Consider the following 6,562-nt stretch of genomic DNA (forward strand, 5'->3'; position numbering starts at 1 on the left):
CGTAATTTCAAGTGAATCCATAAACCCTAGAAATGTTGCCTCAATATAACAAATTGTTTACCATGCAAAAACAAACCATAAACCTCATATTGATCCGTGAATATATTATTGCATATTATACATTTCCGTTTACAATATGATAATAATAATAATAATAATAATTAGATGAGCACAAACGAATTATGGAACTTTGAATGATTGTCTATCAATTTTCCAACTTAATACTATTAATCGTTAATAAATTTTTTTATTGATCTTATCAATAGAAAATGTCTCACACAAACAACAGAATATGCAAATAAAAATATGCCTTGCGAAACGGATTACCAAAAATCTATCAAGTCAATAACAGGTCCATATTTTCTAAGCATATTCTCTCAACAATAACGCAACATACGTCATTAATTACGCTAACCACCAATATATTTCATCCCTTTGAAGTTTAATAATTAATTTAAATTTCCATAATGAATCCAAAAATATTATATTCCTAATTTATACCAAAACCCAACTCGCAAGGCATATCTTACTAACAATCTTTTAAATAAAATCTTTAATATCTCTCTTTATTCTCACCAAATCTTTTCCTTTTGCTATATATACTATCTAATCGACCCATTCAACCTAACACCTTGAAAAAATTAGGCATAGAAAATGAAGCCTACACTGAAGTTATCATACATGTCCGGCATACCAAACTGAAACGTGGATCCAAGTCAAAGTTTTTTCACACCTAGAAACAATAAAGTGAACAGTTCGGTCAGACAATGGAAATCATTTTCTCTGACAAGAAGGTAAACAATTTTGAGGTGCTTTTTGTCTGTAATATGATGGCTATCAGTTACGAGCTGGTCATATGTCGGATCCAATATCTATACACTGCAAAAGTAAGATTTACATCAATTTTGTAAACATGGACGTGCATATATTATAACACACTTTTTGCTCCTCAGATACACTAAATACAACAAAATATCCAGCTTCATAGAGGAGCAGACTTAACACAGATTTGAAAGGTATGTGTTGCTACTTTCAGATATTCATTTTGATTTGGTGTACTTTTAGCAAAATCTTAATAACTAAAATGTCTTTGGCAAACCAGCAACTGAGCAAATAATACAGAGCAAAACAATGTTACAATCTGGTGTGAAGCAAAGCAGTCATGTTTTAAGAAAAGATGGTGCTAAGTCTACTCCTAAACTAAGGCAGACAGCAGTAACTGTAACTAATAACTCCAACGTTACGAATCCATCCCAGGTTGGGTATGTTTCAGATAATAACATCTTCCCTGAAGATATAAATCTTGAGCACTCAAATATGTTTATTATGAACAGTCAATTATTATAAGTTTTTTTTGCTATTTGAAATTATATGTGGCAGTTCCATCTGAAGGACAAGATGATCACTTTTACGACTTAAGCAGTCAAGAAAGTGATACAGTATCAAATGTTTCCGATCATGCTCAAGATTTATTTAGAGAAGCTGTATCAGAGAAAGCAAACATTGAGTCTATGATGGCAAGGATTAGAAAGATGTGTGAAAGCAAGGTGAAAATTAAAAAAAAAACCATAGAGTACACAGACTACCCCAAAAAACATATTGGTAAGAGTTATAATATAATGATTAAAGAGTAAAGTATTAGTGATACTGAACATCGAGTACACAGACTACCCCAAAAACTACAACTATGTAAACGTGTGTCATCAATCATGCAGTCAGCAAAGTTTTTCCAAAAATAATTCATGTAATGCAGAGAAAAAAATGATTTTCATTACGGTTAATACTTCAACCAAAAAAATTAAATTCAAACCATCGGTATGTAAAGACTTGATTTGTTTTGTTGGCTATTTGAAAAAATCTTCGATCCTTTGCTGAGTCAAACCGGATCTGATCGGAGATGACATATATTTACCCGCCAGGTTATCAATGATCTGGTTTTGCATGTTAAGAAAAAGCATCAAGAAACTAAAGAGAAGATAGTTTGAATCATAGATGAAGGAAACAAAAATGTACTTTCTCTCGATGAATAAAAAAATCAACCTGATCCACTCGATTTGTTGTACTCTCTTTAGATCGGTTAGGGTGAGGACGGTTATAGCGCTTGAGAAATCGATCATCGATTCTCGAAATGGAGGTTTGATGAAGATGAGCTTTCGGCATAGAAGATTCGAATGACTTTTCTTTCTTTTTTAGCAAATTGACGGTCAATATTGATTTTTTGTCTGACCTTTTTCAAAACTAATGAAGATATTTTATTTATTTTTTTTTTTCTTTTGAGCAACATATATTTTATGTTTTTGTTCTTATATTATTGAATTTTTTACATTTAGAGGCACTTTCCCGCATTCAAATTACACTACAAGACACTTATCACTTAAAACACATTTTCTTTTGTCAAAAAGACTCTTATGACTCTAAACTAAAGAGAATCTCTCTCCTCTTCTTATTTCATTTTATTATTTTTCTTATTCTACTTTGTGTATTTATTTACTTTTATCTCAAGTTCTAAAATATATTAAACAAAAATAATTATCATAATAAACTATATATAAAATTCTTTATTTTTTAAGATCCATGTTCATATATATATATATTATATATATTAATGTGTAAACAAAATGTGGACGTGGACACCAAAGCGTGAATAACATAATTATAAATTAGTTGTGGACATGAACATCTTAACAGAATTGGACATGGACAATATTCATTCGATTACATTCATCATCTCCGGATCTAAATTTAATTCTAATCAAAATTACGTCCATCCACATCATGACAAAGCGCAAATTTCTTAGATCAGAAATCTTTGACATGCAAGATCTATTACTCTCCGACGAAAGGTAAACGCTTCTTCAATTTTTCTCTCCGCTCATACTCACAATATCATCTCTTTCTCATCTTGATTGAAGTTTAACTGCATATAATTTATCAATTGAGCTGAAGAAGCCAAGTGTTTGTATTGGAGATAACAGAGTCCGTGTCCACGTTTTATGGTATAATTTTAGTAACATGAGTCCATCTCCACGTATTGTTGTATAGTTTTATGGAATCAAAACAGAGAGTTTGTCCACTTATCTACTATAAACACATTAACATCACATATCCACACATTACTCATCACTCATCCACACATCACCCGTTCACAAATCATCCAACCACACATCACTCGTCCACAAATCACACATCCACAACTGTCTTTTCCATTAAGGGCAAAATTGTCCACAATCTGTTTCTGGTCCACAACAAAGTATGTCACATGTAAGAAGTGTCTCTAAGTGTAATAGAAAGTCAAAAAGTGTCTCTTAGTGTAATCAACTCTATATTATTGCTGTCGGAAGCCCACGTAAACATGTTGAGAATTTTGTAATAAATGGACTGAATAATTTTGTCAAACCTATTTAATATATTAACAAAATTAATTATAATAAACCTTTATCAAAGTATTAAAATTGTTAAACATTTCATAAATCTTGATAACATATTTTACTCAGTATGTGAATACTTATTATATATATATATATATTTATATTTTTAACAAAAAACACCGATAAAGATTGTTTGTATTATAATGTTGATATATTGTACCAAAAACACATTTCATGCATCACATTTCATTTCATACAAAGCTTAAATCATTTAATATAAATCATGCACACCCAAAACGTATGAAACCACTACTAAAAATATACATAATATATTAAGTTTATACAAACAGTTAATAATAATAATTTTTTACAGCAAAAGTATAATATAGAGTTTATTCGTTAAAATCTAGTACTCTTTTAAAATAGAAGTACAAAAACTTCTTACCTTTTTCTAACTTGATTACTTAAAGTTTCTAACTTCCTTTTTCAGACTTTGTCTAATTAATAACTCAATTTTGGAACATTTAATAACCAAATTTTAATGCCTATTACGTTTATTTAGAATTGAATGTAGTTAACTAAACTAATCAGTTGGTTTCAAAACTCAACCAAACCACTTACATTTGTTCAAATCTGATCATATGTATTAAAACAAACCCACTATATTAGACATTGTCGGGTTTTTGGATTTTAAAATTAACCTATGTTCGAGTATTACAAATTTTTGGACAGGGTTCAAGTTGGATTTTTTCGGATCTGGATAAGTTTGTAGGAACCTAAAAATATCTAAATAATCTATAAATTTTAAAATATAACTAAACAATTTATAAAAAGGTAAAAACCAAAGGTCAAACTCTAGTTGGAAGTTAAAAGATATGTTTTGATAGGTTAACAACTAAGAAGATACACAATACAAACTTAATTAACACATAAAAATATACGAGGAAATAACACAAACGTATCAATATATGGCAGAACCACCATTGTCTGACTATCTACCATGGATAGACATGCAACAAATCTTAGGCAAATCTTAAGCATCGAAGAAACACCAAATCATCTTGATTACAAATTCAATCCAAAATATATCAAAGTATCTACATAGAAACTTAAAAATAATTAAGCTGACTACGAAAATGTTTTAATTTAATAAATCTATGGATTCAAAATATTTGATAAAAGAAAATAAAGAAGTTAGCTTATATACTAATTTGGATAATAAGTTATAATAACAGTTGGACATAAACATCAGAAGAAATACAAATACAAATTAAAATCATTATATGTCGAATAAACTGCTTAATAACACAAACAAATAGTTTATCTTTTATATTTTTGTTTCTTTCACCTAAAAAATACCTATAAACACAAAATAATAATACAAAATAAAAACAGAATATGCGAGAACGGCGGAGCAACCCCCTACTTTCCTTAAAGACTATTGTCATTACAAATAAGATCAAACAATGATATTTTCAAATCCTTTATTCTCTTCTAGTTTAGAAGAACTACTTGTCCTTAACCAATCGACCTCAGATCCCATACCATGCAGTAATTATTTTTGACATTTTAAACTAATTTCTTACATGTGTTAAAAAAAAACTAATTTCTTACAAATTGTCCCAATTCACAAGATGTATATGACGGTTCCATATGAAATTAATAGGCTGCAATTTTATCTTTCATCATCAAGTTCAGTTTACAATATGGCATTATTAATTCTCACATGAAGAATTTTAAATCGCAACTATAACATGAATTTGATTCATTGTGCTAAATATGTGATAGATGTCATGCATATTTCAATTCACTAATTTGTTCACTTAACGAAATTCAATGTTTTAATCTTCATAAATAAATCTTATGTTGAACGATATCAGTTATCTATTATTTATATCAGTTAGTTCTTTCAGTTTTGTTTGTTATAATTTCTAACAAGTTATAACTGAGATAGAATGTCTACATTGTGACTATTTGCAATAACTAGATTCACATATATATACAATTCATTTGAACGATTTGAAATTAAAAGATTATTTTTTTCCGGAAAATTTATTAAAAATAAAGGAAAGGTACCATTAAATTAAAGAAACCCACATATGAAAAAAAAAGAGAAACAATCCATGTTTTTGGGTTAACTCAAATGACTCAATTTTAAGAAATTTTGGTATACTACAAAAAATACTGAGAAAAATAAAGCAATTACATGAAAAAAAAAATTGAGACAAGTAAATGACAGCTAAAAGTAATAATAAAATAAATACTGAAAGTTAATGTTACTTCTAGTTGAGATTAATTAAACATTTTCAAATGCTTACTAAATTTAAAATATTTTAATGATCAGAAATCAGAAGAAAGAAAAGTATTGCAATTATATAAATACATCAATTACAAAGGAGTGACTACAAAAACAAAACAAAATACTTAGTAGTCACAACACATTTATATATTTTTTTTTATTGAGCCGCGAAGAAACTCCCATATTAGCTACAGAAATGTTTTCTACTTTAGGGATAAACTATCTGCATAGGAGATAATGATAGAATGAAAAGGATTAGAGAATAGTTATGTATCTCCATCTTTTTGTAATTAATAATTCTTTTTACTTAACACATGTAATGAAAGTCTCACTCATCACTCATCTAATCTTCTTCTTCATCTTCCATCTAGTTTTCATTTTCCTCGGACTACAAAAAATATCTACATTATAAACGCGGAAAATATGCTATAGTATGGATTTCAGAGTGAATTCATAAATGCTATGTCATCGACCGCCATCGTAGATACTCTTTCTATGATAGCATTTATTAAACGCTATATACAGACATGATAGCAATGCATGAATGCTATTATTAACTTATCTATAGCATTAACTTTTTGTTACAAATTGATTAAGATGATTAATGTTAGGGTTGGGCAAAAAACCCGGATCCGAAAAACCGAACCGAACCCGATCCGAAAAAGTAGTATCGAACCCGAACCGAAATTGATTAAATATCCGAATGGGTTCAAAAATTTGGTATTTAGAGAACCGAAACCGAACCCGATCCGAACCGAAATATTTCGGGTACCCGATTATATCCGAAATTGATTTATATACCTATATATATTAATTATTTTTAGATTTAATATATATTAAGAACATCAAAATATATAAGATACTTTTAACTTATCCAAAATACTTATAAATATAT

General features: G+C 28.8%; 2 long non-coding RNA genes across 4 annotated transcripts; one reads left to right on the plus strand and one right to left on the minus strand.

Annotated features, from left to right (window-relative positions):
- Nucleotides 1-286: 286 nt before the first annotated feature.
- Nucleotides 287-2,221, minus strand: LOC106321116. Of its 2 annotated transcripts, none has more exons than XR_001265994.1 (3): nt 2,041-2,221; nt 1,811-1,931; nt 287-733 (listed from the first exon to the last, which is right to left on the minus strand). It is a non-coding gene; the product is annotated as an uncharacterized LOC106321116 (long non-coding RNA). The 2 variants fall into 2 exon arrangements; XR_001265993.1 differs by having other exon boundaries at nt 711-879.
- LOC106321117 lies at nt 705-1,816 on the plus strand. Of its 2 annotated transcripts, XR_001265996.1 has the most exons (4): nt 705-794; nt 954-1,016; nt 1,103-1,262; nt 1,381-1,816. It is a non-coding gene; the product is annotated as an uncharacterized LOC106321117 (long non-coding RNA). The 2 variants fall into 2 exon arrangements; XR_001265995.1 differs by having other exon boundaries at nt 1,103-1,816.
- Nucleotides 2,222-6,562: the final 4,341 nt, after the last annotated feature.

This window comes from Brassica oleracea, unplaced genomic scaffold (genome assembly GCF_000695525.1).
Source record: "Brassica oleracea var. oleracea cultivar TO1000 unplaced genomic scaffold, BOL UnpScaffold01235, whole genome shotgun sequence".
Lineage (NCBI taxonomy): Eukaryota > Viridiplantae > Streptophyta > Magnoliopsida > Brassicales > Brassicaceae > Brassica > Brassica oleracea.